This window comes from Brassica napus, chromosome C2, assembly GCF_020379485.1.
Source record: "Brassica napus cultivar Da-Ae chromosome C2, Da-Ae, whole genome shotgun sequence".
NCBI classification, from domain to species: domain Eukaryota; kingdom Viridiplantae; phylum Streptophyta; class Magnoliopsida; order Brassicales; family Brassicaceae; genus Brassica; species Brassica napus.
Genome location: NC_063445.1, coordinates 45,338,411 through 45,345,214, shown reverse-complemented (window position 1 = coordinate 45,345,214; position 6,804 = coordinate 45,338,411).

Genomic DNA, 6,804 nt, shown 5'->3' with positions numbered 1-6,804 from the left:
CTCAATTTTAAGAAGTTATTCAAAAATACGTATCATTTACAACTACTGATTTATATCATTTACTAATTAAATTTAATTTAAAGAAAATTATGTGATTAAAATGATTTATTTTGTTAAATAATTCTTAATTAATATTTTTACTGAATATTTTTATTATTTGTTGAAATTTCGTTTGTTTCTAATATATTTTATTATCTTGACAAACAAACTAAAATTTTACAATTGTTTATAAGAATTGTATTAATACATCACGATTAAAACAATTATTTGCAAAACAAAAATACATAAATCATACATCAAACCCAATCTTTTTCTTCTTTCCGGTGACTCGCGTTTTTAAAGAAATGGTTGAATTTGGCTCCGCATCTAGATTTTTGGCCTCGAGACCAAATAGATGAAGATGATTTTTTTTATAAAAACCGTACAACTAGTATAACTAGTAAACATATCAATTCCAAATCAAATATTATTGAAAATATAATATTTATATATTTGACACATGCATGCAGGAGAGATTAGACCAATATTTCTTATTGGTTCTATGTTTATATATTCTTTTTCTACTAGTGAAGACTTATGCATCATCTTTTGTTTTCTCGGTGAAAGTATATTTCTATTGTTAAAATCCAGAGTTGGTTGGATGCCTCTTGGAGAAATGCATGCAGAGAAGAGTGAAATTTGGAGATTTTTTTTTATCTAAAGCAGCCTCTCTCAATTGGATCAGCCGCTCTGGTGACTGAGATTTTTAAAGAAACTTCCAAAGTATTTATGGATTTATCCTAATGATCCCTTCTTTTTCCTCTGAGCCGCCTGCTGGCGACCTGGAAACTTTCAAATCAATTTTTAAATCTAAAATAAAAATACAAACTTATAATAGGTTATTAATAACAAAACTAAAATAATATTGTCATATAAATAAGCTTTTTTATATTATCATTTTTTTTATTTGGATAACTAAATAAAATTTCATAATATTCTAAAGAATCACAAATTTATGTAATGTTAAAAAAAACATATGAGTAATTTAATCAATTTTTTTTAAGAAAATACTATCAGATATTTTGTGTTTTGATCGGATCAATGGTATCAGATTGCGAGTTAATAGTTAGTTTTTGGATTTTTACCTTGTTCTATCGAATTTTTAAATTACGATTTTTTCATTAAATCTGAACCGGATTATGTATAATGTATCGGGTCTATAGGTTTAACCACAAATCTAGGTCCGATATGAAAAAAATTCTTAAAACTCAAATATTATTATAGAACAACTATCATATTTCGAACAAATACCATATTTTGAAGAGAAAAAAAAACAAATGATAAAAACTTAAAAACTCAATTGTTATGGTACAAATAAAAAATAATGGTAGTTTATAAACCAGTTTTCGATCAATAAATGAAAAAAAAAAAAACCGTGCTTTTTAAGGGTGGATCAAAATCTAGTAATTTATTAAATTGTATAACTAGTTCAAATGTACGATTAGTACAACTGGTATAAATGTACAACTAGTACAACTGGTACAACTAATAAAAATTAATTTTAAATATTTAAAGTTAAATGAATATGGGCCGGGTTTTGGGTATTGAGGTTGGGTTCGGATTTAGTTGGTTGGGCCGGTAAATAAGTTAAAGTTTTTAGATTTTATGGATATTTTGCTGACTTTTCTTGTTAAATTTAATTCTAAAAGAAATTCAAATTATAAGGGTCCAAAATAGATTTTTCAGATCCAAGTGGTCCATTATAGAATTTGATCCTTCCCATGTGAGGAAACAAACCGGTGACTTTGGTAATATCTTTGAAGAAACATGCAAGAATAAAACAGAGGAAGTGATAATTCAATGGAGGAGAGCTTTGACCGATGTAGCCAATACCCTCGGGTGTCATTCTGTTAACTGGTACGGTTTTTATGAACCCTTCATTCTTGAATAAAGGTTGTTACATGTGTGTGAAATTACATTTCTCATTGCTAGATTGTGAAATTATCTTCTTGTTGTTAGGGATAACGAAGCAAAAATGATTGAAGAAATTGTCAGTGATGTTTCGGATAAACTACTTCTAACTCCATCAGAGGATTCTGAGAACTTTGTCGGTATTGAAGATCATATCGCAAACCTGAGTGTGTTGTTGCGGTTGGACTTAGAGGAAGTAAGGATGGTTGGTTTATGGGGTTTTTCAGGTATTGGCAAGACTACCATTGCAAGAGTTCTGTTCAACCGACTTTCTCGACACTTTCAAGGCAGAATTTTCATTGACATGGCTTTTTTATCTAAGAGTATGGACATTTACAGTCAAGCCAACCCATACGACTACAACATGAAGTTGCATTTACAATCGAAATTCCTATCGAAAATTCTAGGGAAAAAAGACATAGAGATAAGTCAATTAGGTGAATTAGCAGGGAGGCTGAAGCACCATAAAGTTCTTGTTTTCATTGATGATCTCAACGATCAAGTAGTGCTAGATTCCTTGGTTGGTCAAACTCAATGGTTTGGAAGTGGGAGCAGAATCATTGTGGTTACAAATGATAAGCATTTTTTAAGGGCCCATGGGATTGAACACATTTACGAGGTCTGTCTCCCATCTGAAGACCTCGCTCGAGAAATATTATGTCGATCTGCTTTTAGCGAAAAGTCTCCACCTGAAGGAGTTGAGGAGCTTGTATATGAAATTACAGGACTTGTGGTTAGTCCTTTAGGTCTTACTGTTTTGGGTTCATCTCTACGGGGGAGGGACAATGAGTACTGGATGGATTCGTTGTCAATGCTTCAGACCGGTAAAAATGGGGAAATTGAAAAAATATCAAGAATCAGCTATGATGGATTAACTAGCGAAGAAGATAAGACAATATTTCGCTATATTGCATGCTATTTCAATGGTGGAAAAGTCGCATACATGAAGTTGTTGCTCGCAGATAGTGGCTTGAGTGTTAATGTTGGGCTGGAAAATCTAGCTGATAAGTCCCTCATTCATGTAAGAGAGGGTCGGGTGGAAATGCACGGTTTGCTAAAGAAGATGGGTAAAAAAGTTGTTCGCCTGGAGAAGCCTGAAAACAGGGAATTTCTGGAGGATTCACAAGATATCTTTGATGTACTCAGTAAAGGCATTGTAAGTGTTCTCATATATTTGTGCTCCTTTAGCTCATTACTCGATATCTAAGATTTTGAACTTTGCCATTTTATAAGCAAAAGTAGTAATAAGTATTAAGTAATACTCTCTCTCTCTGTTCATGAAAGAAAGATTTTCTACAGTATTCACGCATATTAAGAAAATAATTAATTTTTTACAATTGAATTTATTATTTATTTTACTATACATTTTCCAATAAATATCAACCAATAGTATTCAACCAATTTAAATATTGTCAATTAATGATTCTTAAAAGTATACAACTTTTCAACATTAACTACTAAAAGTACTTTAAAATTTTAGAAAATCTATCATTTTGGTACAAAAAATAAATCTAGAAAATCCTACTTTCAGGCACAAAAAGAAAGGAGTAACATTTATTAAAAAAAATTGTTATGTTTCTTATTGATATTACATAATTTTCAGGGTACTGAAAAGGTGTTAAGTATATCATTGGATATTTCTATGATTGAGGAGTTGCATGTACATGAGAATGCCTTCAAACGGATGCGTAATCTCCGTTTCCTAGAAGTTTTACGGTCTTATGGATCGGGTACAATGAAATTGCGTATACCCAAAAGTTTCGATTATTCTAAACTGAAATTATTGAGATGGAGAGATTATCCAATGAGATGTCTGCCTTCTAAGTTTCGTCCTGAAAACCTCGTCGAGCTTAAAATGCAGAATAGCAAGCTCAAGAAGCTGTGGGAAGGAGTTGTGGTAAGTTTTAAGAATGATTGTTATTGTTGATATGCCTTGAATCTGGATGTTACATCTAGTCGATGGATGTTACATCATGTACATCATACCGACTCGGTTGCATCAAGAGCGTTGCATCAAGTTATTATGGATGTTACATCTGATCGTGGGCTTAAGCCCATGAGTCCGTTTAGTCTAGGGTTTTAGATGCGAGATGTTACTATATATATCTTGTATTCGAAGTAACTCTAAACTTGCACTCTGTAAACTCAATATCGCCTCCAATAATAAGATCTCTCTTTGCCCGTGGACGTAGCCAAGTTGGTGAACCACGTTAAATCTCTGTGTCGTTGTTACATCGCTTTTATTCATCTGTTTCCGCATCTGTTCCTTCTCACAATTGTTACAACAAACTGGTATCAGAGCTTCGGGTTGTGATCTAGTGAGAAGATGTCTGGAATAAGAGCGAAGATCGACAAGTTTGATGGGAGAAATAGCTTCAGTCTTTGGCAGATTAAGATGCAGGCGTTGTTGAAGCAACAAGGCATTTGGGGACCATTGTCAGAGAAGAAATCTGAAGCAGCTGATTTGGAGACTCTAGAAGAGAAGGCGTTCTCAACAATTTTGTTGTGTCTAGCAGACGAGATCATCATCGAAGTGTCGGATGAGAAAACTGTTGCTAGTTTGTGGCAGAAGTTGGAGAGCTTGTACATGACAAAATCTCTAACGAACAAGCTACTTCTGAAGTAACGCCTCTTTGCCTTGCGTATGCAAGAAGGTATTGAGCTTCGCGACCATCTTGACAAGTTAAATTCGATATTACTGGAGCTGCGTAACATCGATGTTAAGGTGGAGGATGAAGACGCTGCTCTAATCCTGTTGGTATCTTTGCCGAACTCTTTCGAGAACTTCGTGCAATCGTTCATTGTTGGCAAAGATACAGTGAGACTGGAAGAAGTTAGGTCGGCGCTTCACAGTCGGGAATTACGCCATAGGGCATCCAGCTCAGGGACAGACAATCAAGCTTCGGGATTGTTTGTCGGTGGTGTGAAGGGACATGGGAACAAAAGGAAGTCGAAAGACAGAAAATCGTTTCCAAGAGGTCCTAAGCCAACTGATACTTGCAACTATTGCAAAGAGAAGGGACATTGGAAGTCAGACTGTCCCAAGAAGAAGAAGGAGCAACAGTCTGGATCTGCTGCAGTAGCTGAGGATGAAGCCAAGTCTGATAGTGACATCGCTCTTGTTGTGCACGGACACACACACTCTTCTGATGTGTGGGTTCTGGATACAGGAGCATCCTACCATATGACACCAAGGAGAGAGTGGTTTTCGAAGTACACAGAGGTACTTGACGGCAAGATTAAGATGGCAAATGATTTTTTCTGCAAGATTGCTGGGATCGGCTCAATCAAGCTCAGGACACATGATGGTAGATTCTGCACATTGAACGAGGTTAGGCATGTTCCATCAATGACGAAGAATTTGATATCCATGAGTCTTCTGGACAGTAGAGGGTTCAAATATTCGGGTGGTGATGGAGTTCTGAATGTCTGCAAGGGTTCTGATGTGGTTCTGAAGGGTTTCATGAAAGTTACTCTATATTTGCTGAAGGGTACTACCGTTACAGGTTCAGCATATGTTGCATCACCAGAGATCTCAGAGGAAGATATGACTAAGTTGTGGCATATGAGGCTTGGACATATGGGTGAACGTGGGATGCAACTTCTGTCGAAGCAAGGTCTTCTCTGTGGTCACAAGACCAAGAGTCTAGAGTTCTGTGAGCACTGCGTATTTGGGAAGCTGCATCGAAAGAGCTTTCGCAAGGCAATTCATAGAACAAAAGGCACACTCGATTACATCTATTCAGACTGTTGGGGTCCATCCAGAGTAGAGTCACTGAAAGGTCACAGATATTTTGTGTCTATGATTGATGATTATTCGAGGAAGACTTGGATAATTTTTATGAAGCACAAAAGTGAAGCGTTCAGTAGCTTCAAGGAGTGGAAAATATTGGTGGAGAATCAAACAGAGAAGAAGGTGAAGCGACTTCGTACTGATAACGGTCTGGAATTCTGCTTAGCAGAGTTCAATCATTTTTGTAAGGATGCGGGGATTGCAAGGCATCTTACAGTCAGAGAAACACCACAACAAAATGGTGTAGCAGAACGAATGAACCAGACATTGCTAGAGAGAGCAAGGTGCATGCTCTCGAATGCTGGTCTGGAGAAGCGGTTTTGGGCTGAAGCAGTCAACACGGCTTGTTACTTGATAAATCTCGGTCCCCACACATGCATCGAGTGCAGGATACCTTCTGAAGTGTGGTCAGGTAGATCTGCTGATTATTCACTTCTAAGAGTGTTCGGTTGCACTGTTTACTATCATGTAAGTGAAGGTAAACTAGAGCCGAGAGCAAGGAAGGGAGTTTTTATGGGCTACGGCGATGGAGTCAAGGGATACAGGGTCTGGTCTCCATCAAAAAACCGAGTGATTCTAAGCAGGAATGTTGTTTTCGATGAAGCATCTATGGTTAGAAGCTCATGGTCCAGTTCTGAAGCAGAGAAAGGTAGCACTGGTAAACAGGTGGAGCTGCGAGATGATCATGACGTGATCAATGTGCATGAACACACAGAAAATCAAGAGGAGCGTGTAGAAGAAGTTCAGTTGGAGTCTACGGAGACTCAACCGCTTGATGCTACGAAGCGTACCATCGCGAAGGATCGACCAAGAAGGGTTGATGTCAGGCCACCAGAAAGATATCGTTTTGATGATATGGTGGGTTATGCACTTCAGGTTGCAGAGGAAGTGGATACGTATGAACCATCCACTTACATGGAAGTTGTTTCTTGTCCCGAGTATGAGAAATGGCATGCAGCAATGGGAGACGAAATGGAGTCTCATGAGACGAATCATACATGGGATTTGGTCACATTACCACCAGGGAGAAGAGTTGTTACATGCAAGTGGATCTACAAGAT